Raw genomic sequence first — 27380 nt, 5'->3', positions numbered from 1 at the left:
ATATTTTAAAGGAGAATAAAAACTCCAAGCTAGCGCACACATTTCAAGTATTTTGTCTGTTAGCCTTAAGACCAAATACAATGTTAATAATCTAACTAAACTGAAATTCCCTAGTGGACCCATACTTTTCAGCACTGATGCAGCCATGCCAACAGAACATGCTCTGCATCCTGCAGTTGGGGGGGGGCAGTCACGGAGACCTCCTTGAGGTAAGTGAACATTTGTTCCCTTATCTCAGGGCTGCATTGCAGCTGCATCAGTACTAGAAAGTTGGATGGGACTGGGTCCTTAATTATTTTTGTGCGAATCTCCACTGATATGGAAAATTATGTCCTATTTTCAGTTGTTTTCAGTTAACTCTCTTCAGTGGTGTAATTTGTGACACCCTCCATAGCCATGCCCCTTTATAAGTGCCACATCCCAGTGGTGTAGCTAAGACATCTGGTGACTGGGGTCAAAGAAGATTTTGAAGCCCCCCCCCCCGCCGTGAATGCCTGCCACAAAAACAGGAAGTCCCTGTTTAAAGACTTTAGGAGCTCTTCTGAGAACTAGGAACTAAGGGCCCAATCCTATCCAATTTTCCAGTGCTGGTGCTGCTGTACCTATGGAGTATGCACTGCTTCCTGTGTTGAGGATGCAGTCACAGAGGCCTCCTTAAGGTATGGGAACATTTGTTCCCTTACCCTGGGGTTGCATTGCATTGTTTTGTTCTCAATACCTTTTCTAATCCCAAGCATAGAATTGGCCTTCTTCACTGCCGCCGCACATTGGGTCGACACTTTCATCGACTTGTCCACCATCACCCCAAGATCTCTCTCCTGATCTGTCACAGACAGCTCAGAAACCATTAGCCTATATGTGAAGTTTTGATTTTTTTGCCCCAATGTGCATGACTTTACACTTACTTACATTGAAATGCATCTGCTATTTTGCTGCCCATTCTGCCAGTTTGGAAAGATCCTTCTGGAGCTCCTCACAATCACTTCTGGTCTTCACCACTCGGAAAAGTTTGGTGTTGTCTGCAAACTTAGCCACCTCACTGCTCAACCAGGTCATTTATGAAGAGGTTGAAGAGCACCGGTCCCAGGACAGATCTTGGGGCACATCACTTTTCACCTCTCTCCATTGTGAAAATTGCCCATTGACACCCATTCTCTGTTTCCTGGTCTTCAACCAGGTCTCAATCCAGGAGAGGACCTGCCCTCTAATTCCCTGACTGTGATATTTTTTCAGTAGCCTTTGGTGAGGGACCGTGTCAAACGCCTTCTGAAAGTCCAGATATATAATGTCCACGGGTTCTCCTGCATCCACATGCCTGTTGACCTTTTCAAAGAATTCTGAAAGGTTCGTGAGGCAAGACTTACCCTTACAGAAGCCATGCTGATTCTCTGTCAGCAAGGCTTGTTCGTCTATGTATTTTGAGATTCTATCTTTGATGAGGCATTCCACCATCTTACCCGGTATAGATGTTAGGCTGAACAGCCTATAGTTTCCCGGGTCCCCCCTCTTTCCCTTTTTAAAGATTGGTGTGACATTTGCTATCCTCCAATCCTCTGGCACCGTGGCTGTTTTGAGGGACAAGCTGCATATTTTAGTCAAGAGATCAGCAACTTCATTCTTCAATTCCTTAATAACTCTTGGGTGGATGCCATCAGGACCTTATTGTGACTTATTGATCTTTAATTTATCAATGAGGTCTGAAACATCTTCTTACTCCAATACTCCAGTACTCCATAACTCCAGTAAAGTATGCGAAAAATGCAGGACCAAAACCCCAGAAGTCTCTGTTTAAAGGCTCCAGAGAGTGGACATGGAGCCCTCCTGTGGTGTGGAGCCTGGGGCAATTGCCCCATCCCACCCCCTATAGTAATGCCACTGCCACATCCCTGTAGCCATGGCCAAGGCAAGAGGAAGCTCAGTATCTATTCAGAAGCTGAAAATAACTTCTTTTTCGAGCATCTGTGGTGTGGTTTTAAAAACAGCTTTTGAAAAATCCTATATAAAGTAAACTTACAACGATTAATATTCACAAAGACTGAAATTACAGTCATACTTTGAGTATTGCTTTAATAGAAGATGTTTTGTGGGTAACTACCGTGTATGAGCATATGTGCGCCTCAGACACAAACCTGACAGAAGGGCTCTGTAAACATTTATGGTGGTAAACATTTATGCAGGTTTTTTTCAAACTCACATGAATAATCAATCCACTGGAAAGGGAGAATAAAAAGAAAAGAAAAGCAGCCTTTTGTTATCTGACTATTTACTATAAAAGACAATTTAATTCTTTCTGAACAATTGCAGTCTTTGGGAAACATTTGTCCATTCTTTAGAGGTGCTGTGGTGTTAATAATTATACTTCACATCTGTGTACTACTTCCTCAGTTTGCAAAGTCCTTCATGCGTATTATTCTTGATATCCTTACAACAACCCTGTAAGGCAGCGGTTCCCTTGTGTAGAGTTTGAGCTGCTGAAAGTGTGTGTGAGGGCGGGCAGGATGACTACCCACAATCACGCAACCAGTGGGGAAAAAAAAGATTTTTTCCTCACTTGCAGTGCTGGCGCTCCAGAGAATTCAGGGAACCCGCAAACCCCTCTGCAGGGCTCCCCAAGCCTACAAATAGTTAAAAATACAGATTGCGACCCACACCTAGTTTCATGATCACAAAACTTTGTGTTGTTATTGCGATGGTGGAAAGGCTGCATGCGCTGGTGCAAAGGTCAGAGACTTTCTGCTGGTACCCAGTGCATGGAAGAATGCCCATTGAAGTAGTAAGACCAGCACAGGGGTAGGGTGAGAGGATATAATGGGATTGGGGAGGGCAATGACAGGGACAAGGCCTAGGTGGGCAGATCAGGCCTAGGTGGATTGGTGGCTCCAGTCCATGCTGTATCCTATCCCCCTTCCTGTGCCTGGTCTGTCAACAAGGATCAGCTTGGACTTGTGCCAGTGATATCACTGGCACAGGTACAAGTTGACCCATTGGGGCTGCTGGGGCAAAGGACTAATGTCCCCTTATCCCAAGGAGTCCTCCAGCAGCCAAAATTCCCCTGTGGGAAGCAACATAGCCTGCACCTGCGCCACTGCATTAGCCCTGGGGAATTTAGTTCCCTGGGCATTGGGCTGCGCATTCAACATAGGCCCATAGCCTAACCAACTTTCCAGCACTGGCATAGCTGTGCCAATGGGACATGTGCTGCATCCTGCAGTTGGGTGTCACTCATGGAGGCCTCCTCAAAGTAAGGGAATGTTTGTTCCCTTACCTCGGAGCTGCATTGCCCTTATGCTGAAAATTGAGCTAGGATTGCGCCCATAGTCCTCTAATGTAATTGTGGTGTGCTTATCAGGATAATACAAGATTTTGGTTGAAATGTGTGACTTTCTTCCTTACATTCTGGATAAGCCTTCTTGTATCTCCCTCAAATATAGACTATAAAACATTCGAGTGGACTGGCAAATAACATTCCAGTGCCTGGAATGGAACCTTACTAGCATGGAACCTTACTAACTTATTAACTATCTAGTTAGTAAGCATGGAACCTTACTAACTATATACAATCACATGACGCTGTATTCAGAAGTCGCTGCCAGTTATAGAAAAGTTGGAGGTAACTCCTCTCAAAGTGAAGCAAACTTTGTGCATATTCATGGAAGCTTACAGCATGCACTCACTGAATGAAATGGAAACAAAGTACCTCTCCAAACATGCAAATAGAAAGCATTCTTGAAGAGTATGATGGGGGGAAAAAAAGCTGTGGTGATGTAGAACCTGGAGCACTATAAGAATTGTATTGCATTGCATATTGCACTGATCTAAGATGCTGAGGCTGGTCCCACCGCCTTCCCAGGCCTGGCCTGCCCACTGGCCCACCCTCCCCCCACCCAAAAATACCCCCTTTCTGCCTTCCCACCACTTTCTCTCCACTCCCCCCTCCACGTTGACTTCCCTAGGCTGGCGCAAAACCACCCTTCACTGGTTTGGATCTGGTGCTGGGAGGGTGGCCTAGTCATCTTCCAAAGTGGCATGTGACACCTGAAAGATGGCACAAGTCCACTGAGCCAGCCTAAGTGCCGTTTAGGATTGTGCTCTAATCAAAAGTGTTGCTTTTCTCCCTTTTGCCTGAGTGTCAACCCTCCTGGTAACTCCAGATAAGCATAATGTTATCCATAGAAAGAATTCTGAAATGACTGGAAGGAGTTGTACCTTGGAGTTGTACCTTGGGCTGACCCCACCCAGTAGCATGGTTCCAAGAACTCCCATAGCATGTCTAGTGAGAGCCCTGTTTCATTGCCTGAATAAATTTAATTACACTAAGTTTCACTCAGTCAATCTCAGTAACAGTATGGGTGCAATCGTAACCCACTTTCCAGCACCAACATAAGAGCAACAAAGCTTCAACGTAAGGGAACAAACATTCCCTTACCTTGAGGAGGACACCGTGACTGCCCCCCAACTGCAGGATGCAGCACATGCCCCATTGGCACTGTTATGTCAGTGCTAGAAAGTTGGCTAGGATTTGGGCCTGAAGTTCCAAGACTAAGGGCACAATCCTAACCAACTTTCCAGCACTGGCATAGCTGTGCCAGTGGGGCTCATGCTGCATCCTCCAGTTGAGGGAGGGCAGTCATGGAGACCTCCTCAAGGTAGAGCAATGTCTGTTGCATTGCCCTTATGTCAGTGCTGGAAAGTTGGTCATAAATGTGGCCTAAATGTCCCAATTCATTAGTAAGTCCTGTTGAAAACGATGGGGTTCTCAAACAAATGGTTTCTAAAAAATTTTCATTTTTCATTTTATTGGAACTAAATTGACCCAAATTTACAACTGTTTTGGGGCACAAGACACTGGGAATTTTCCTTTCAATAGCAGTTTCAATGTGGTGCTTTTCAGGTGATCTGGATGTCAAAATGACTCATAGAGGAAAATGCTAAGCATACTTTGTAGAGTAGAGATGAACAGCAAATTAAAACTTCTGCACTCCATTGCAGTGGTGCTGAATTCATGGGCTCTGAACAAGCACATTGACTGGCGAACATCCCAGTGACATGAAGCATAAGCAGATGGAGCAAAACCTATTCTTTGCTGAAAAAGTGCTGCCCCTGAACTTTCCCTGTGCACATTCACTGCAGTTGCATCAGGGCTGCACCAGTTACAGTAAGGAAGAACCCTTTGCTTCAAACCCTGATTTACTAACATGCAGAAACTAGAGAGAGGGAAGCACTGGCATTGCTAGGGGGTGCGGGCTGCACCAGGTGACGCGCTGGGGGGGTGACACACCGTGGGGGGGGTGACACACCAAAACCAGGGCATTAGAAGCTACCACATCCTGCCATGTACCATTGGATGTGGAATGGCCAGCGGAGTGCAGTGTAAAAAAACAGAATTGAAATTGCTCCTTTCATTCAAAAGGTATGGCCAAAAAACCAGAAGAAAAAAATGCATGGAGCCCTATGGAAAGTGAAAGTGAGCCATATCGTGCATTTACTCACAAGTAGGCATACTTGCCTTAGTCCATCAGAAAGGGCAGGCTGAGAGGAATCCAACGACACCAATGAATGCAACCCCAAAAAAACATCGGAGAAGCTCCCCCCTCCCAGCTGCGAGTCTGAGCCTGAAATGAAGCCACATGGCTGCACTTACTCACAAGTAGGTGGACTTGCCTTAGTCAAGGCAGGCTGAGAGGACTCTAAGGACACCAGAATGGTCCTGATCCAATAAATCCAGCCCCCCAAAACAAGGAGAAGGGTGTGTCCCCCTCCCAGCTGCGACTCTATTAACCCTATGGAAAGCGAAGCAGCCTCACGTTGCATTTACTCGTGAGTAGGCAGGCATGTCTTGGCTGATGGTCAGGCCAGGGAAAGGGGATTGTGAGGACACCAGAATGGTCCCGATCCAATGGAGCTGGAGCAACAAATGCCTACCCCCCAACTAAAAACAACAAAAAAGAGGCTTCAACTGGTAAGGGGAAAGTTTTCTGTTTTGCACTTGCAAAGCCAGGAGGATCTTTATCTTGATATGCCTGAAATAGAACAACTTACAACTTTAAACTGGGCAGGGCTGGAAATCTCACTGATTTTTTTTGTTTGGGGGGGGAGGGTAGGGGTGATTGCAGGCAGACTACAGAGTAAGCTCCATTGACCACTATGGGACTTACTTCAGAGTAGACATGCATAGGCTTGAGCTCACAGGCTGCAATCCTACCCACACTTTCCTGAGAGTAAGCCCCATTGACCACTATGGGACTTACTTCAGAGCAGACATGCATAGGATTGGGCTCACAGGCTGCAATCCTACCCACACTTTCCTGAGAGTAAGCCCCATTGACCACAATAGGACTTACTTCAGAGTAGATTCACTTGGTGGAACAGGACTGGCTCCCCCTTATTTAATTATCTTATTTTAATTTAATTATTTATAATTATTTATTTTAATTTGCTTGATGATGTCACTTCTGGCCATGACATCACTTCCAATGGGTCCTGGACAGATTGTCATTCTAAAAAGTGGGTCCCAGTGCTAAAAGTTTGAGAACTGTTGCAGTAAGGTGTTAGTAAGTTGACAGGGTGTGTGTGTGTGTGAGAGAGAGAGAGAGAGACTCTACAATTTTTCAAAATCTCTAAAATCAGAGTTTGGAGGAATAAGATCATCATGTTATATATCAATCAATGCATAATTTCATGCAGAATGCAATGAAACAAACCACATTGAAATATCTGTGTTATAACAAAAGGTACAGCCAAAAACCCGGTGGGGGCAGGGTGATGGTACATCACCTGGGGTGTTGCTCCACACCAGGTGACTCGAATCCTAGTGACACCATTGGAGGGAATTTAATTCAAAGGAGCAAAAGGGAGTGCATGTGTGAGAAAGAAATGCAAAAAAAAATACAAAACCCAAAGACATCTCCCTTCAATCTATTCCCTGAAGTCTCTTTTCCTTCAGCCAGGCTCCAATGCTAGAGGTGAGTCCAGAACAATGCTTGGGAAGACGGGGTTCAGGGAGATAAGTAGCAGGTAGAGAAACAATGGTTTCACCCATCTTCTTTCTGATCCTTAAAATGCATCCCCATCCCCACTTTCTACATGGTGCCAATAACACCAGGTTTTAACACATAGCACTGCCAACAACAGCTTCAGTCTGGCCTTCCAAAGGAGTTCAGTTTTAATTCAGAAACTTCTACAATTGGCCTTCCATGGCAACCATAACATTAATAAATGTGCCTGTCCATAAACATCATGTAAGATGAAGAACCATAGAACCACAAAGGTGATTGCTGAGTCAAATGGAATAAAGTTTTGTTAGGTTTTGTTTGTGTGTTTGTTGGCCACTCACAGCTTTCAAAATGTTACTGTAAGGTCCTCTTTTCAGAGCTAAGGCAGGCAGGGCCTTACTGTTTCCTATGGTGGGGATCCTTAGAAAGGTCTCAGACAGGGCGCGTTCTCTTAAGCACTGCTCCACAACAGGCATGGGAGGAGTGTCCTTTTGAACCTCAGAGGATGTTGTAGGAAGTGGGTTATTCCACCTGTTGACTTGCCCCACTGGCCCAGAGTCGCTCCATCGAGACAGCAAGGAGTAGGGCCTTCTCCACTGTGGCACCCACTCTGTGGAATTATCTCCCTGTTAGTTTAAGAACTGCTCCCTCCCTTTTTAGGGACCAAAAAACTATTGTTTTTAGACTCACCTTCTGAGTTCAGGCTTTTAACACTGAGGGTAAAGGTTTTTATGCTGATTGTTTTTATGGGCTGCATTTTTACTATCTGTTGCTGGCTTTTAATGAGATTTTTAAGTTGTATACTTTGGGTAAATTTAATGCTTATATTCTATATTTGTATTGTTTTTATATTTTCAGTTTGTGTGCCTACCATTGGGTTAGATGGGGCAAATGCCCCAGGCGTCAACCACGAGGACGCCACAGAAACCTCTCTGAGGCTCTCGACGGGGGCGGAAACTGTGTTTCTGGTTTGCTGGAAGCACAGTTTTTAGCACCGGGGAACCTCACAGAGGTTTCTCTGGTGTGGGCTGCGGTCATGCGAGGTTCCATGAGCCTCTGTTGAGTGGGAGAGGGTGGCAATAGCCTGCGGGGGGGCGCCATCATGGAGCTTTGCCCCGGGTGCAGGGCTGCGGAGATCCGCGGCTGTATGTTTTTATATTTGTATTGTTTGGAAGCCACTTAGAATCCCATTGGGGGATTAACAGTGAATCCTAACTTGTGCTGGATCAGGCAGGCCAGCTGGCCTGTGCTGTAACCAGTACAAGTTTCAGGCTGAAAGTGGCTTGGCCCGAGGTGAGGGGAAAAGCTTCCCCTTATCCCGGGGAGAGCCACTGCAGCCCCAATGGGTCTGCTCAGATCTGCACCACCAAAAGAGGTGGCATTAGATCAGAGTGGAACCGAGCAGCCTGGAGCCACTCTGCACTGCTAGGAACGGGGTCAGGATCCAGCATAACTGCCAGGTCCTGGCCCCACCCCCCGCTCTCCTGCCGCCTGCCCATGGACCCGCCCTCCCTCTGCCACCCCAGCACTTTTGCGACAGTGCGCACCGGAGGTGAGTCAGCATTGGGCCCTCATTTAGTAGTCCTTGCATTGTTTATTTTTAATGAGCCTTTACTTAATGACTTGTTTGCATATGCTTGTTTTATCATATATTCTGTTGCTGTACTTTTATTTGCCTATATTGCATCTGGTTCTGAAAGAAGCGATCTTGTCTCTACATTATTTAAAACAGTGCACTTGCAATGCATTTCCAGCTTTAAAAAAATCATCTCTATTAGTTTCCCTCCCCTTGTGCTTCCCAATTAAAATATTTTTCATTGTCCTTTTGAGTAATTTTATTTCCCTCTGGTTTTGTGTTGATCATTTTAAGACACTAATTACTAATCTCCAATTAGTAATTTTTGGTGACAAGGGGACGACGACTACTAAATGCAAATTATTATAGTTGCTGTTTAGCATCAAATCTCCCCTCTCAGCACACTGAGACATGGTGAGGGCATATAATATTCTATGCATTGTCAAGAGATTATGCATTCATGCTGGTGCCACTTTTAACCTGTGAGCTTCATTGTTTTTAGCAGAAACAATGACTTGTGTTTTGGAGGGCGGGCACAACAGGGCCTGGAACAAAAGGGGCACCATGTTGCAGTGGCTGAATAGATAACGCATGTCAACAGTGTAAAATACATTGATTTACTCTAATGGAAACATGTGAAGTTGCTGAGAGTCACTTATCAGAGCCCAGCAGCCTATTTCATTAGCATTTTCATTTTTTCCCCCTGTTGCTAATTTAATCTAAGCAAACACAAAAAAGTTCATATGTGTATTTTTTCCCCTCTGTTCTCTTTCATGAGTTATACAGTCTAGGAGGAGGAAAAAATAAAAACTAATTCCTTGTCTCGGCTGGACTGACTTGACTCTCAGGAAAATGTTAAATGAAAGTGCAAATGGTTGAGTCACTTTAACGGTAGCATGTGCTGGGTTTTTCAGCTGATATCCATGGATGTGTTGGCTTCTTTGAAGGAAACACAATTAAGCTGAAATAGCTTAGGAAGGATGTCCCAAATTCAAAATCTGCTGAGAGAGAGGTATGAGAAAGGATAAGAAGTATGGCTGATGCTTTTAATATATATTTATATAAGGGAGGGACTCTGCAGGAGAAGGGGTGGTGCTGCCTGCTCCCCACCAGATGCTTCCTGGTGCGGGGGCAGCATGCCTCCCTCCATGTCCACTACAGACGCAGCCGTGCACTCAGGAGTGGGCAGCGCAGGTCTTCTCGCACGCTCCCTGCCCTCCATCAGTCTGGTGATGACAAAAGGAGTGGGCACAAAGCACCAAACGGAAGTGCTTTGCACCCGCTTCTTTTGCAGGTTCCAAGTGTTGGGGAGTGCTGTGGAGGGCTGTGCAGGGCTCCCTGCACCTCCTGCAGCCCTACAGTGTAGAAAGTCACACACAAGCACTCCCCCTCACCCCCCCCTAAGCAACGCTATCCTGGGGATCGCGTTGCTGCCTCCCTCCCCTTCCCCCGCCCCTTAAAGGGATGGGAGAAGTGTTACACGAACTTGTGGGTCACGACCCACCAGTTTGAGAACCACTGAGATAGATCATAGTTTTTAATAAATTAGACTGTATTAAAAACAGTTTTTGCTATGCTAGGTTTTTGCTATGTATATACAAACTATGTATGTATACTGTGTTTTTAATACTTACTGTGTTTTTAATAGAGACTGTATAGTTCTTAGGTAACAATTACTGGTAGGTTATTTTTCAGGATCTGGCCTCAGGTAAAATCAGACAAAACTATAGTCAGACACCTCCCTAAGTTTAACCCCTGACTTATCCAAGGGTCATAAAAATTCCATGATTTTTGGCTCAAAACCTGCCCTCGACTTATCTGTGAGGTCAACTTATAGACGAGTATCTGCAGTGCATTTTATACATTGTATATATACGAGGGTCGCCCAGAAAGTAATGCACCACATTTTTTTTCTCAGCCTACAGTAATGGTACGAATGCGAAATTTTAGATATACATTATTTCAATTTTAAGGAGTGCGCACACAAATTTTTGGTTTCTTCAGACAGATAGCGTAGCTGCAGCAGTGTTTCGAAATGGCGTCTGTAAGTGATGTACGTTACAAGCAGCGTGTCATCATTGAATTTCTCACTGCGGAGAAAAACTGTTGAGAACATTCACAAACGTTTGTGTACAGTTTATGGAGAATCTGCAGTCGACAGAAGTACGGTTAGTCGCTGGGCACAGAGGGTGAGGCCATTAGAAGGCGGTTCGGCAGAGCTCCAAGATTTGCAGCGTTCGGGGCTGCCATCCACGGCTGTCACACCTGACAAGACGCAGCTTGCTGATGTGCTCATTCGCGAGGACCGATGCATAACGACTAGGCAGTTGGCGCTGAAGCTGTCAATCAGCAAAGGAAGTGTGGATGCAATCATCCGTGCTCTTGATTACTCAAAAGTTTGTGCACGATGGGTTCCGCGCTGTCTTATGGTGGACCACAAATCTCTCAGAAAAAACATTTCTTCTGAGTTGCTGAAACGTTTTGAAGATGAGGGGGAAGCGTTCTTGTCCAGGATTGTGACAGGTGATGAAACCTGGGTTCACCATTTTGAGCCCGAAACAAAATGACAGTCGATGGAATGGCGTCATCCTCAATCTCCACAGAAGAAAAAATTCAAAGCAACTGCTTCCGCCGGTAAGGTCATGATCACTGTGTTTTGGGACTGTGAGGGCGTCATACTCATTGATGTGATGCCAAGAGGCAGCACCATTAATTCTGAAGCTTATGTGAAGACATTAACCAAACTCAAGAAGCGCTTCCAGCGACTTCGGCGCCATAACAACCCAGGTGAATGTTTGATTCAACATGATAACGCTCGGCCTCACACAAGTTTGAGGACTTCGGAACACATCACTAAACAGGGTTGGACTGTGTTACCCCATCCACCCTACAGCCCTGACCTAGCTCCCTCAGACTTCCACTTGTTTGGGCCATTAAAGGATGCCATTCGTGGAAGACATTTTGAGGATGACAAAGAGGTGATTCGCACAGTGCAGAAATGGCTTCGTGACCAGAACAAGGAGTGGTACCGACAGGGCATACATGCCCTTGTGTCTCGCTGGAGGAAGGCCATAGAACTGGACGGAGATTACGTGGAAAAATAGGGAGTGTAGAAGAAACATCATTCTTTCTTGTGTGTAAGTTTCATTGTGTTCAATAAATAATTGTGGAAGAAAAAAAATGTGGTGCATTACTTTCTGGGCGACCCTCGTACAATGCGTGTGTGAATGCTTCAAACTTGCACATATGAAAATGCGTACAGCAATTATCATTATTATTTCTTATGACACAGCTGCTGGTTCTTATCTGGACTTTGTGTTATTAGTCAGGCCCCATCCAGGGGCCTAAGACATCATAATATATTTGTGAGTAATGTGTGCTGAACCAAGCAGGGTGGTTTTTCAAATTTGACCAATAGTAGTTTTGTCAATGTTCAGATGCTTTAAATGTGATTCAAGCTTTATTGGAACTGCTCCTAATGTGCCAGTCACCACTGGGATGACCACTGCTGGTTTGCGCCATAATCTTTGGATTTCAATTTTTAGATCCTGATATTTACTGATTTTTTCATATTCTTTTTCATCAATCCTACCAATAGGTATTGGTAATACCGAGCAATACCAGGTATTGCTATGTCAATGGTGGTCACTTTATCTTTTTCTGTTACTGTAATGTTGTGTGCCAAATTGTGTCTCTGTTACTGTATTAGGGCGCAATCCTAACCCCTTATGTCAGTGCTTTTCAACACTGACATAAGGGCAATGCAGCTCTGAGGTAAGGGAACAAACATTCCCTTACTTTGAGGAGACCTCCGTGAGTGACACCCAATTGCAGGATGCAGCACATGTCCCATTGGCACCGCTGTGACAGTGCTGAAAAGCACTGACATAAGGGGTTAGGACTGCACCCTTACTGTGTTGTGTGCCAAAACCTTATCAGTTTGAATTCGAAAATTCCAGAAGATCTTCACTTTCTCATTTTCTATAACTTTTTCTGGTCTATGCTCGCACCAGTTATTAACTGTTTTAGGGCGCAATCCTAAAACATTGCCTAATTCGAGGCAAGTACTTTCTCTTGGTATCACTCTGTAGGCATAAAGCATAGTATATTGTCATAAGTTTTCACGTTTTCCTATCCAAAGAATCCAAATAGGCTTGAGAAGTTGTTGTTGTTGTTATACCACTTTTCAACAAAGTACGAGTAGTTCACAAAAAAAATAAACAACTGGTTCCCTGTCCCCAAGGATTCACAGTTGTTTAAAAAATGGTGCATCACTGGGCAGGACTAGAAGTGGAACCTGATAGCAAAACAGTGTAGTCCCTGGTGATTATGGCAGTAGGTCAACAAAATCACATCACCAGTCACAAGTTATGAAATGTTATCAAATTATGAGAATTTATATGATGTACATGCATGTGGGAATCAGTCCTTCAGATTAGAGTCAGGTATTGCTCAGTATAAAACAGATAATATGAAACACATAATTTACTCAGGAAATCATTATCAAAACATTGAGGACAGCCTCAAACTCTTGAAAAAAACATATTTGACAAATTCATAGAGCTTATGCCAGGATATGAATAATGCCTACATCTTTTGAGGCAGTATATCGCAGATCACCACATGCTGGGACCAAATGTGTTTTATAGGTATGGATTATACTTTAGTGTAGTCCAATGTGTGTATCTATTGTAAATACAGTGAACCCTTGCTTTAAAATTAGTTCAGCATATAATCTCCTCACTTTACAATGGATTCTCCATAATAAAATAAGTTTTATAAAATCAAACTTATTTTTATTGATTATACATTTTTTGATAGGCTTATGATTGGGTCCAGCAGAACCATGTAGATGAGTGTGGGTAGTAGATAAGCCAATCAGCAATGTGAATGCTGATGCAAATGCAAGTATCTGTGTAGAATGTCAGCCAATAGCAGTGATTGTAATATCTTGGCCATGTGTAATGTTTACAACCTGCATTTATCATTTTAAACAACATTTTGGTTTTTTAAAAAAGGTCTAAGTAAAAAGCAACTCCATCAGCATTTTAAAATATTTTTAAAGTTTTAATCATGTTTTAATAATTATCATCCTCTATGAAGTTAATATTTCCATTGTAAAAATCACCATTTAGAGAGAGAAATAGGTTAGTTCTGTGGTGTAATTTCAAACTTGGAACAAATGCATTATTGGGTTCACCTAATATTTTCATGGTGCAATGGGGTCTCTGGAACAGCTTAGTATTGTTAAAGTGGGGTCCATGGTATTCATTTTAGCTTCATAAGGAACATTACTGAAAGGTATGGCTGAGCTTTCTAGAAGGGAATGAGAATAGGTCTTAAAATGGAGATTTTATTACAGAAGAGATATTTCATAACTGATGCCTTTTTTCTGATGATTGTGCCCACAGTGTGGTGGAACAATCGAATTAGCAAACTGAGATAGCGAGACCCAGAATCAAATTCCCAAGTGACCTTGGCCCATTCACTCTCTCTCAGCCTTGTTGGAATTTTGGATGCAACACTGCCTGCAGGAATGTGGAGGGCAGTGTACTGTCCAATCACATGAGGCCCTTCAGCTGTCCTCTATGATCCTTGCAGGAGGTGTGGTACTTAATACTGTTTCCTTTCTCCCCACACCTTTTTCTCTTCCCATCAGAGGAGATGGATGCAGACTGATGGAGCTCTGTCTCCATAATTGTATGTAGATAGCCTTTATGAGCAGTACCCATACACTTACAGTGAAAAAGAATAGTTTTAGGCAGTGCTTTTTTTGTAAATAAAAAGGTGCAGGAACTCACAACTTGTTAATCTTTTATTTATTTATTTATTTATTTATTTATTTATTTATTTATTTATATTTAAACCATTTTTTATTGGAGAAATAAAATATTTTTTATGTGTTTCCCCCCTAAAGATGTACTTCTGAGTAGACATGCATAGGATTGGGCTGTCAATCTCCACATCCCCTTCCCCCTATTTTTTCTACACATGGGGAAAAATACTGTACAGGTGCACTTGTAGAGTGTAGTATGTAGTGTGGCACTACTTCGAGGAGAGGAAGCAGTGAATGCATTCCGAAAAATGGCTTACATGAATTCCATGTAATAAAATTACTCTAAGCAACTGTGGGAGTAAGAACAAAAAAGGAATTCTTACATGAGAGGGGTCCTTAGGTGCACATAGAAACAGCTACGTTTGCAAACAAGCGATTAAATATGGTTTAATTCAGGTATCAGAATACTCTGTGTCTTTGGGAAGGTGCTTGGCATGCAATTGTATGTTCTCTGCTGCCCTGAGCAACTGCTGTGCATTGCTGGAGAGGAGCTGCAAACGCTGGCTGGCGGAGGGCATGCTTGTGGGGGAAGGATGAGGAGGATCTCTGGCAAGTTGTACACACGTAGAATCCCTTTTCACCTGCCCTTAGCATGTGGAAACTGGTGCAGATATATATCTCTGCCAGGATTAAGAGCCCAATCCTAGGTATGTCTGCTCTGAAGTAAGTCTCGTTCTAGTCAATGGAGCTTACTTCCAGGAAAGTGCCTAGGATTGCAGCCTAAGAGGCCAATCCTATGCATGTCTACTCAGAAATCCACTTTAGTGAATGGGGCTTACTGTGGATAGGATGGCAGCCTCAGGGCCCAATCCTGTGCCTATCTCCTCAGAAGTCAGTCCCATTAGAGGCAGTGGGGCTTCCTCCCAAGAAAGTGTGGAGAGGACTGCAGCCACAGAGCCCTTCCTCTGCCTGTCTACTCAGGCTGCAAGGCTATGACACTTTTCCAGGAGTAAGCCCCATTGAACACAATGGAACTTACTTCTGAGTAGACATGCTTGGGCTCTCAGGCTGCAAGGCTATGCACCCTTTCCCAGGAGCAAGCCCCATTGAGCACAATGAGACATACTTCTGAGTAGACATGCCTAGGTTCGTGCTGCAGATTGGCATGGGGGCTGCACCAGCCAGCTTCCTTCCCCTCCTCCTCCACCAAGCCAGTACCTGGGTGTTCCGTGGGTGCCGCAGCCCGTCTCCCTGGCTGGCTGGCTGGCTGGCTGTCTGTCCATCCGTCCTCCTCCTTGGTGTCGGCACGTGTCCCCTGCGCCCTCCAGTGACTTGGAAGCTGCACTGGGAAGCAGAGCGCGGGGGGAGTGGAGGCAGGCTGGGCTCAGGCGAGAGCTTGGAGATGGGGGCAGGAGGAGGTTGTTGTGCGGTCAGGCAGGGGCCAGGCGCCTGCCCACCCTGCACCCCCCAGCATCCACCCAGCGAATGCCTCTATTTTGCTCCCCACCTCCTGGAATGCCTCCAAAGGGGAGGGGCCCCTGCAAAAAGGTGCCGGAACTCCGTCCCCCGTGTTCCATTAGAAAAAAAAGCCCTGGTTTTAGGGTTTTCTGATCCAAAGTAGTAGGAACCACTGATACTTCAGAAGATTTATCAGATGTAGATCAGAAGATGTATATACAACTTATGATTGGGACCAGGGATAGAATGAATGAATGAATGAATGAATGAATGAATGAATGAATGAATGAATGAAGGTCAAAGGATTATTAGATTTTTCTTCTTCAGCTAGTTAGATAGATACATGGGGAAAGAGGAAGAAAGGGAAAAAAATGCAGGCTACTTGCAACTAATAAGGCACCAGAAACTGTGAGTAAAGTATTTCTTTTGAAACCTTAAGCAGGCTCCGCTTCTCTGCATGTTAATTGATAGTAGACCAGCTGGGTGGTGGATTTTACCGTAGGAAAAGGGGTCCTTTCACTGATTGCTCTGCCCCTACTTTTCTGACCAGCCTACTTTACCTCACATGCTTGTGGTGGTGAAGAGGACTTTGGAGCAGTGGGGAAAACTTCACCCTCAGCTCCCTGAAGGATGGGATTGAATGAATGAATGAAAGTCAAAGGATTATTAGATTTTTCTTCTTCAGCTAGTTCGATAGATACATGGAGAAAGAGGAAGAAAAGGAAAAAAATGCAGCAGTGAAAGACATGTCTATATGCATCTCTAAGTGCAATATGTCTTTCTTACTCTTCCTCAAGAATATTAAGGCTGCTGTTGTTGCTTCTAAATTTCCACCTCCGGGGAAAAAATCAGTATTGATATCTGTAACTTGAAGATGTAATAGAAAACCTAGTAAACATGACTTCATTACTATGCTGTCTCCATAGGGGGCGCACTCTTTGAAGCTCAACTATACAGGCAGATTAATTCCGCATCCCTTATATTTTTGTAGCACCATTCGAATTGCTATAGCAACCTAACAAAATTATACATAATGTCAACATCTGAAAACACTTTTCAGGAGAGCAAAAAAAAAAAAAGCACTACTCCAAGAAAAATGGGCAGAAGAAAATACAGCAATCTCAAAAAGTACCACATATTAGAGCATCAGAAATATGGCATGTGCGTTGTAACATGACATAGTGTAACTGCAGTTCTTTCACCAGTCATTCTGATGAACAGAAATAATATTTTTGTATTGATCAACAGTGCAAGCCTATGCACTGACATATGACTAGCCTATGTCTAGTCGGAAGTCCAAATGAAGTTCAGTGGAACTTTCATGCAGATGTGTATAGGATATATCCCAAATCAACATTACACATTTATCTTTGATCACAAAAAAGAATACACAAGCCTCCGTGCTGATGGAGGCAGTGAGCCTTGCATTGGCCCAGCTGGGTTGGGTGGGGAGGAGGTGGGAGGGAGGCATTCTGGAGCAGAGGGAGGGTGGGCAGCCCCGAGGGCTGGCAGGTGGAGAGTGGGAGGTAGGGCCCAACCCCCCATTCCCGGGGAGTTCGGAGTAGCTTCAAGCTGCTCCACTCTCCTTGGACTTGTCTGAGGAGACCCATAGGGGCCAGCATGCCTTACCCAGACGTAAAGGGAAAAGTTTCCCCTTACCTTTGGCTGAGCCGCTTTGGACCCCTATCCCACGCTGGATACAGTGCAAGCCTCTTGACTTGCCTGTTCCAGCACAGGGTAAGATTGCGCCCTAAAAGAAAGAAGAAATTACCAAAGGACACACCCTTTACAATATCCACTAAAAGGGAACAGGTGCAATATCACTTCAGAGGATTAGATGTTGCCTTCTTTTGGTAAACGCAACTCAGTGTTGCTATTCCCAGCAAAACTGGTATAAAACCAGTATGTTTCTGTTGTAGATAGGACCATGGTTACATAGCTAATGATATCCAGTGAGATGCATGGCTGAGTGGGAACTTGAAACCAGGGTATCCACAAGTGAAGTCTGACACCCAAGCAACTACATCATTATGTTGGGTGCCATTAGCTCCCTTTGGTTTCATTAAATGTAGTATAGCTACTGGCCAAATGTGTTCTGAACTTTTAATATCAAAAGTAACCATATTGACCTGGTCAGCAAATCCTCCTCATGCTCTGATCTCCCTTCAGCAACTTAAGTAATGTGTTGGAGGTGGCTCAAGCTTGCCTAGCACATGTTTGGACTGCCTACCTTCTGCCTGGTACAGCCCTACTCCAATTTTCTATGGGTGAGATGAAATGGACTGCAGAGTTACTCGCTTTTCTCCTGCCTATGACCCAACCCTGTCCAACTTCCCAGCACCAGAACAGCCGCAGTGCAACTTTGAGGTAAGAGAACAAATGTTTCCATACCTTGAGGAGGCCTCTGTGACTGCCACACCACCACAGGATACAGTGCATGCCCCATTGACATGGCTGCACCTGCACTGAAAAATTGGATAGGTTTGGATCCTAACCCTACATATATTTTCTAGGTTGCCGGAGAGTCACTTCCTCCCCTACTTTTTATTTTTATTTTTTAATATTTCATTGTGACTTGGGCAGATAAACACCCTTTCCCATCTGGGCCAGACTTGTCACAGGAGTACACTAAGCTCTGTCTTAAAGGAAACGGAGTTACATATGCTTTAAATATTGAGCAATTGGGTAGACATCATCTGGTTGCACGTGAAGTTCTTTCAGTGAGTCCAAATTGAGTTAGAATTACCCAATTAGCATAATAACAAGGAGAGGATTTGGAGGTGAAGTTCCTGAGTAACAGACACTGAGGCAAAAAGGAAAATCTCTCTCTCTCATTGACATCCATCTACCCACACACACCCCAAATGGGTGTTTCAGTGACTTTTTTAACATGAGAAACATGAAACTGATTGAACTAGTTTAGCAAACTTTAAAAAAGCTCATGGCCCAATCCTATCTTCCCATTACACTGTTGGAATGCATATTCTGGCGCCATAACATGCTTTCTGACTGTCAGAAATGTGGCAAGATAGAGGACATGCCCCAGCTGCCACCAAAAGTGGCAAGTGATCCAGTCTGCACAGTGATGGACTGAGAATGCTTGTCACCACAGATAAGACTGTGCAGGGGGTGGGAGGGTAGCAGGGAAGGAGTAGAATGGGGTGCGGGTGGAAGGAATGGGGAGGTGACATGTTGGGAGGGAGGGCCCAGGAAGGGGGTGGTTTCTGCAGCAGGCCCTTCTCAGGCCCAATCCACCTTCATGGTTCTATATGGACTTGCACCCATGGTATCTGGCCAAAACTTCCCCACAGGATGCAGTAGATGCTACATTGGTGCTGTAGCATTGCTGTACAGCTAGTTAGATAGGATTGGGCTGTCACTTCATTTCCTGCACAATCAGGTCAAATTCCCTTAATGTTCATCTATTCTGAAATAAACTCATAAACTGGGGGAGCAGAAGATTTCTTTATGGCAGCCTGCACTCAGCAAGTCCCCACAGGTTTATGATTAAATTTGGAAGCATTAGTGGTGCCACCCAGCTAAGGGCACAATCCTAACGCCTGACATAAGCACCCCTGACATATGTTCTGAGGTAAGGGAACAAACATTCGCTGACTTTGAAGAGGTCTCTGTGAGTGACACCCAACTGCAGGATGCAGCACATGTCCCATTGGTACCGCTATGCCAGTACTGGAAAGCACTGACATAATCTTTGTCAATTTAGGGCGCAATCCTAACCCTTCATGTCAGTGCTTTCCAGTACTGGGGTTAGGATTGCGCCCTAATTCTATCAAGGTTCCTGGGTACTGCCACTGTTTTAGTGCATCTTCATTGATGCTTTTGGTCATTACACATTGATGCTTATGATCAACTGAGATAATGCACACCTTGAACACTGTAAAGTTTTGTGATTATTCTACAGCCTGTTGCTGTGACATGCTTAGGAGCCAAATAGCTCTGACCCAAAATAGAATCACATAGCAAGATTAGTGAGCAGACCTTAAATAATAAAAACATAATTCAAATATATGCAGATGTACCAACTGTTATGACATGAGGTGTTTTATGTTGGGCTTTTGAGACGAACTCAGAATTTGTTGCAAATGAATTATTGCCAGGGTTATTGCCAGAATCTTCCACCGTCGTCATAATCATTTGTTCACCAGTAAATCCAACACCTCCTATAATGTTGCTTCCTATAATACTGGCATAGTGCTCCTCATCCTGGGTGTAATTTTTACAGTATTACAAAAAGATGGGCAGCCCTGTCCTAATAGGGCTACCAGTGCCATGGAGGTCTCCTCAAGATAAGGGAACATTATTCCCTTACTTTGTGTCAAGCCCGACAGCCACTATGGATCTACTCAAATCTGGACCATCTTAGTCGCTGGAGCATATCTAAGTAGACTCGTGTAGGACTATAATGGGGAATAGGGTGGCAGACTCTGCTGCTGTCCCCCCCCAGACCTGAAGCACCCTCCTCCCTGTCCTCCCCTACCCTGTTCATCCTGTGACTCCCTTCCTCTGCCCTCCCCGCACCCCAGAATGTGCTGCTCACTTATAGCTGATTACTACTGGGGCTCCTCCAACTGGTGCGGATCACCAATGCCCACCCACGCTGACCTCTGCACTGACATTCCCCTCCTTCTGGCCACCGCAAAATGCCTTATGGCAGTGTTTCTCAAACTGTGGGTCAGGACCCACTGCAAGCCAATTTCAGGTGGGTCCCCATTTATTTCAGTATATATATATTCAGTTTTTAATATATTAGACTTGATGTTACCATGGTATGTGACTGCATTTGGAGAAATATTACAGACCTGTACTTTTAACAAGCTACTATGTATATTCTTTTAACAATGATAGTAAATGGGACTTACTTCTGGGTGGGTAGGATTGCAACCTAGAATTGTAAAAAAATTTCCTGCTTGATGATGTCACTTCCGGTCACGACATCCCTTCTGGTGGGCCCTGACAGATTCTCATTCTAAAAAGTGGGTCCCAGTGCTAAATGTGTGAGAACCACTGCTTTATGGCACTTTTGCAAAGGGCAGTGCATGGGAGATTAAAGGAGATTGGGCCCTGAAGTTCATAAAACCATTCAAATGTTCAGAATGGAAATGTACAGGAGTCTGTGCTGTGCTTTCAGACAAGGGAAGAGGGCCCTGGTTAATACTGAGCCAATGACAGTGGTATGTTCTAACCAACATGGGGCCCATCACTTGCTACCTAGAAACACTTCAGAAGAAACAGAGGGCAAGGCAATATATGAGAGATTCCTTCTTAAACAAGAAGCCTGCATAACCCAATGATCAGAACCCACCTCATCCTCCTGAGAGCTGCTGTTCCCATCATCTTCCACCCTTGTCATGTAGGAGTGACAGCAGCAGTGGTCAATTACACAGCAGGCTCCAACTTAATGCAATGCTGAAGACTGTACTGTGAACGTATCTACATTAGAACGGTGTTATAATTACCTCCTATAGTGCTGTTTCAAACAGCGCTCAGTTTTCCAAGAACAAATCCATATTGTTTTAAGAGGTATTAATGTATCAATTACAAAAAATATTACAGTGGAACTGTGCCTTGAAATCTGAGTTTTCAAAATTGGCTAGACAAAATTACAACTTAATATATGATATCATAAAGCAATGCTGCATTCAGGTGATCCAGCCAGATTATTCCAGAAACTCTTGCTTTTGACACACACATAAAAAGGAAGTTAAGTAATTCACCAGGGGTGTGTTTGTCATAATATAACCATTTCCCTACAGCAGTAAAAGATATGAGATTTAACTGAGTATCTGTAATTCCCAAAGGGTGTGATTATCTCCTGACAACCGTCCTCTAGATTTGCCTTGCTGCTATCATAAAAAGTCTGCATTGTGCAAAATAATGGAGCTTAATTTTCTAGGAGATAAAGTCAGTTTGACACCAGTTTCTGTGTGCCTGCATTGTGCTGTGCTGTAATGTAATCATCTGGCCATTTCAACAGCCAACAGAAAATCTTACTCCAGTAGTTCAGTGCTGAAGTTGAATAAGATGGTACAACCAGAGAAATCCAAGGGCACGTTAAAATGAGAATGTGGCATAACAGAATGCATGTTTTAGTGTCTTGTCTGGCAAGTTGGAAGAGCCAAGTTGAACTGTGAGGGTTTTATGGCACATTGCAATATTTGTCCAATTAGATAGGAGTCATTTGTGTAGATATCCCATACTGATATCGCATAAAGCATCAGTGCAAACTTCCCTAGTTTCCTGTTCTCATTATAAGTTTATCCTCTAGTGTTCAGCCCATCTCTCTCTCTCTCTCTCTCTCTCTCTCTCTCTCTCTCTCTGTGTGTGTGTGTGTGTGTGTGTGTGTGAGAGAGAGAGAGAGAGAGAGAGAGAGAATACACCCCTCATCATCTTCTTTGAATTAATTCATTTCATGAAGCAGACTCTTGTCTCTAAATTCTCATGCCACTGTAATCCATTTAAGGTGACACAACACTCTTTGTTTCCCCCAGCAGGTTGTGACAAGCAGAAATAATGTTAACCTTCTGGAGAAACAGCGCTAACCATGGAAAATAGCAGAGCCTTCATGTTTTTGCTCAATATTTCATAAAGTGCATCTCATAACATGCTGAAGTTTGCTGCTACAGAGAAATGTGAAATTAAATACGTGCTGATACTCATCACAAAGTAAAAACTGTAATACCACAATGTTTCCTACAACTAGGCCAGGGAATGGCTGTGATGTATCTGATATTTGTACAACTAGTATGACAGTGATGTAATTTTAATGGCACTTGGTTTTAATTATAAATATGCTGCATGACTTGGCACAATCCAATGAGAAAAACTGGCAGACGCAGCCTTGGTTTTTCCCACCTTACACTGGAAGAATGATCCAGATCATTAAATTTAAATAGCCTAGAACGGGCCACTTGTTCTCTAATTTGGCATCCACTCTGCAAATGGAGCTGTGTGCAATGATGGCTTCTCTTCACATTGAGATGTGTTGAGCTTGGAATGTGCCAGCCTCACAAAAAAGTAGATCATTAGCGAGAGAACCCTTACTTGTGGGTGCCCAACAAACCCAACAAAGTAGTTTGACAAAAAGTTACAACTGCCCTTGAATGTTGATATTTCCCTACTGCTTTCTAAATCGTTTAGAAAGTAGTCGGGCCATAATACAGGTTGGCAAAAGTGAGTAATGGGAGTAGTGGACAAGCTTGAAATGTGGATGCATTTTTCCACTGGCCAAGATAATCCTTCCTCCCCATGCATTGTCTGCAGGTAAATGTGCATTGCAGTAGAGTGGTTATTCTTTGTTTTAAATCCATGATCTTCTGATCCTTTGGCTAAACATAGAGCCTGTTGGCATAGAATGTCAGTATATTTAGATCAGCTGCTTTGCCTAAACAATTTTGCTTCCCCCAATAGCAACTATTACTGATGAATAGAAATGCAGCTGTAGTTAAAACTTGTATCAACATTTTCCTTTAAAGCAGAAAAGAAATGGAACTGTAGGATGTAATTTGAGACTGAAAAATGGATAGGCTGGCATGTTAACAATGTTACTGTGCCATGAAAGTCCCTGTTTGGTTTTTACACTGCTTTGAAAAGACACAGGTGCGCTCTCTCAAGAGACAGACAGGTGTTCTAAGACAAAAAGGCAGTATTGGAAGGGTAATAGCTTTGCATTTACAAAAGAATAGTAGGTTTACACAGTGTTTGAAATACTAGTACTGACCCAAAGATGCCAGTGGCTATAATTTTCTGTGGATGCACATAGTGGCCTCATATTTCCATGACACAAGTTTTATCTGAGTAGCCTTGTGAATGGGCAGCCCAGTCCTGAGCTGCCTGGCACATGGGCTGCAGCAGCACAGAAAATGGCTGCCGCTGCATCCTGCATGCTCTGTGGGCAGCACGGGTGGCTCCTTAGGAGAAGAGGATTTTTGTTCCCTTCCCCGGGTAAGGTGAATAGCCCCACAATGGGGCTACTCAATTCTGTGGAGACCCAAGGGTTGGTGTAGAATTAAGAGCCTCTGTGTTGGGCAGGCGGCCTGACATGGAGACTCAGGATTCAGTGGAGCGAAATTCCACCAGTCCTGTCTCCCTCCCACCCCACTCCCTCCCCCAGGATACCTCCTATTTTCCCTCTCCTCACCATCCCTCTGCCTCCCCCTGCCCCGGAACACCTACTCCTCGCCTCCCCCATGCCCCCACCTACCTCTCCGCTGCCCAGCAGTCCCCATGACTGCCGAGCAGCAGACCACCAGTGCTTCATTGGCACTAGCTTAGCGCCAGCCAGCACTGAGCTAGCACCAGCGCTCCACCAGTGGTGGGGGCCACAAACATTTGTGACAGTGTGCACCGGCAGTACACCGGCGTGCACTGCATAGCATTGGGCCCTGACTTACTTTCTCTCATCCCTCCTCATATATTTGTTAAGTGGTGTATAAATATCTCTTATTACCAATAAAAATAATGTTGGAGGAGACATGTTTCCATGATAATTAAAATCAGCGGTATTTGTGCATGCTCATCTGATGATGTATAAGCAATAAAAGCAGATGGCCAGATTGGGGAGTTGTTGAGACTGCCAGATCTTGAAGAACCCCAACACCAACTGTTATGTTGCAGCAGTGGTGTGACACAGTAAGCTGAGGACATTAATGCATTGCAGCCTTTGTTGCTTGTTTGCTTTCCTAGAAGCCTTTGCCCCTAGAGAGTAAATGTGATTGGATGGAGGGCACGGACGTTGGGAGGACCAGTGAAAGTCTTTCAGTGATATTGCTTCTTTTCTCCACCCCTCATCCAATCACATTGCGCGCCAGTTACCTGCTTCTTTGAGAGCTACCTGACTGTCTTAGCAGGACAAGGGAAGAGGAAGAAGAGCTGCCCAAGAGAAAACTGCTCTAGCATTTCCTCCAGCCCCCTCCCCCAGCAACTGTATAGGCCACCAACCCACTGCTCATCCACTCATGCTGCCATTGTTGATGACAATGACAGAGGTGGTGCAAGGAAGCTGCTTGTTGATCCCTCCTCTCCAACAGCTGCTTGGAGGGAAGGGAGGGCTTGGGTGTCCTGTGCGTGCATACCCAGGGCCCCTTAAAGAAAAGTACCCTAGGACCTGGTGCAACCTGGCACTGACGCTATCTGATCACACAGTTATGGGGCTTCCAACAGCAGTGGACCCAGAGCTGGGCAAATGCCCTGGGCGCTGAGCCTGTGCTACTTTAGGATCATGTGCAAATCCTCAATGTGGCTCATGATGCTGTTGGAAACTGCACTTCTGGTTTTCCAGAAGTGCAGTTTAAGATCACAGGGAAGCATTCTAATATGGTTGCACAAGGCTCCACTATGCTTTGGAGGTAGGAGGGCATCTCTTGGGGGGGGGGGCAGCTTCACAAACCTTTGCCCCAGAAATGAGAAGGGGGAAGTCCGCTACTGCCAAGTCTTGAAATCAAAATCCAAGTGCCTGGATAGAGACTAGGAATGAAGTACAACAAATTTAGAAGTGGAGCCAGGAGGGAGAGTTCTGCTCTGTGATTCTGCAGGATCTATGCACACATAGAACTCAGTTGTCCACTCACCTGAGCTGAATTCAACTGTAAAAAATACTGTGCAGACAGCATAGGGAAAAAAAACTTCACTGTATTGTTCTTCATTGTATTGAAAAAAAACTTCTTCACTGTATTAAAGAATACATTTTCTTCACTGTATTGAACCTGGCTTAAAAGCAAGCATGCACACGCGTGCACATGTATACGCAGAGAGAGAGAGAGAGAGAGAGAGAGAGAATTATGTGAAGGTGGGTTTCTTAGAGTCATCAGATCACCGCTGGTGCACACTGTCACACCTCTTTTTACCACTGCCGTAAGGCACATTTGCAGGCCCTAGCGCTGGTGCTCCACCAGTGTTAGCTCAGTGCTGGCCGGCGCTGGGCAAGCACTGGGCGAGCACTGGCGCTCCACCGCTCAGCAGTCGCACAGACTGCCGAGCAGCAGAGAGGTAGGGGGAGGCAGGGAGGAGGTGTTCTGGAGAGGGGGATGAGATGAGATAGTGAGACCTTTGCTTTTGGATGGTTCAGTTAACACAGACTTTGTTTCATGCACAAAATTATTAAAATCATCAAAGAAAGAATTTTTGATATTGAACGAGAGCTGTTTAGTGCTGCCAAAACCACATGCTCTCCACTCCATCTCCATGTTCCAGTCAGTTTTGGGAAACTGGCCTCCTTCTTTTATCATCTGGAGCGCCTGCAGGCTCGGAGAGCTTTCACACTTGCAAGATGTAATGCTCTTCCATCAGCCTTGTTGACGGGCAGGTTCAGTGGTATTCCCTTACTCGGAGAGGAAATGCAAGTGTGGTAGGGATTGTATTGAGGCTCTAATACATACCTCTTTCTACTGCCCGTTATGTAATGGGCTTGATGCTTGTAACGGCCTTGAGTGAAGCTTGATGCTTGATGCCTAGAAATATCTAGGCCCATTGTTAGCTAGGATGCAGGGCTGGGAGGATGCAATCATGCTTCAGTCTCTCCTTTCCACATCTGAATCTGAGTTCCTGGATAAGGTCACTTCCTTTTTATCTGGGGTAATATCTGGGGTTTTATCTTTTTATCTGGCAGAACTCTGGGACTTTGGGCAGTGTTTGAGGAAAAGACAGATGTCTATGTTGTGTTGTCTTTTGTATATTTTTGTTTTGTTTTCTTTCTTTCTCTGTATTTTATGCCAATAAAAGCCGTACTGAACTGAACTATTTAAAATATTATATAAAATTACCTTCTATTTCTATTTGCATAAGATGTATAGTGTCCAGCGCAGGGTTCGCTGCTGTTGGCAGCCCAATACTTGTGTGATCAGATAGCGTCAGTGCCAGGTTGCACCAGGTACTTTTCTTTAAGGGGCCCTGTGCTATTTGTATAAGGTGTACAGAAACATAAATGAATTTTGTGTTTAGGCTTGAGTCCTTCCCCCCAGATATCTCATGGTGTATTTGAAAATATTCCAAAATCTGAAACACTTCTGGTCCCAAGCGTTTTGGATAAGGGACCCTCAACCTGTATACCATAGATACTCGCCTATAGGGTGAGAAATTTTTGCCACTAAATCAAGCTTAGATTATCACCTTGCCTTATCTCTGAGGTCGGTCAGGGGTTTTCATCAAGGCTTTTCAAGCAACTTCTGCAAACAAAGCTGCAAAAGCAATGCAGAGATAATTAGAGGGCTGTCAATCTTCAGGGCAACTCCTCCAGGGCAAAGCTTCAGCCAAAGTTAATCTTTTATTCTCCTGCTAAAGACTTCCTTTTAAAACAAGCAAGCCTAGTTCCATTCTGCAAATGTTGCTGCAGCCTCTGCAAATACTTTGCAGAGGTCTGTTTTTTAAAACACAAGGATGTAGTCCTCCTTTCCATTTGAAACAAAGTCCCAGGCTACAATTCAGTATACAAGTGTTTCTCAAACTGTGGGTCAGGACCCACTAGGTGGGTTGCGAGCCAATTTCAGGTGGGTTCCCATTCCTTTCAATATTTTATTTTTAATATGCTTGATGCTACTGTGGTATGGGACTGCATTTGGGGAAA

The sequence above is a fragment of the Tiliqua scincoides genome, chromosome 3 (assembly GCF_035046505.1).
Source record: "Tiliqua scincoides isolate rTilSci1 chromosome 3, rTilSci1.hap2, whole genome shotgun sequence".
NCBI lineage: Eukaryota > Metazoa > Chordata > Lepidosauria > Squamata > Scincidae > Tiliqua > Tiliqua scincoides.
This window is presented reverse-complemented; position numbering follows the sequence as displayed.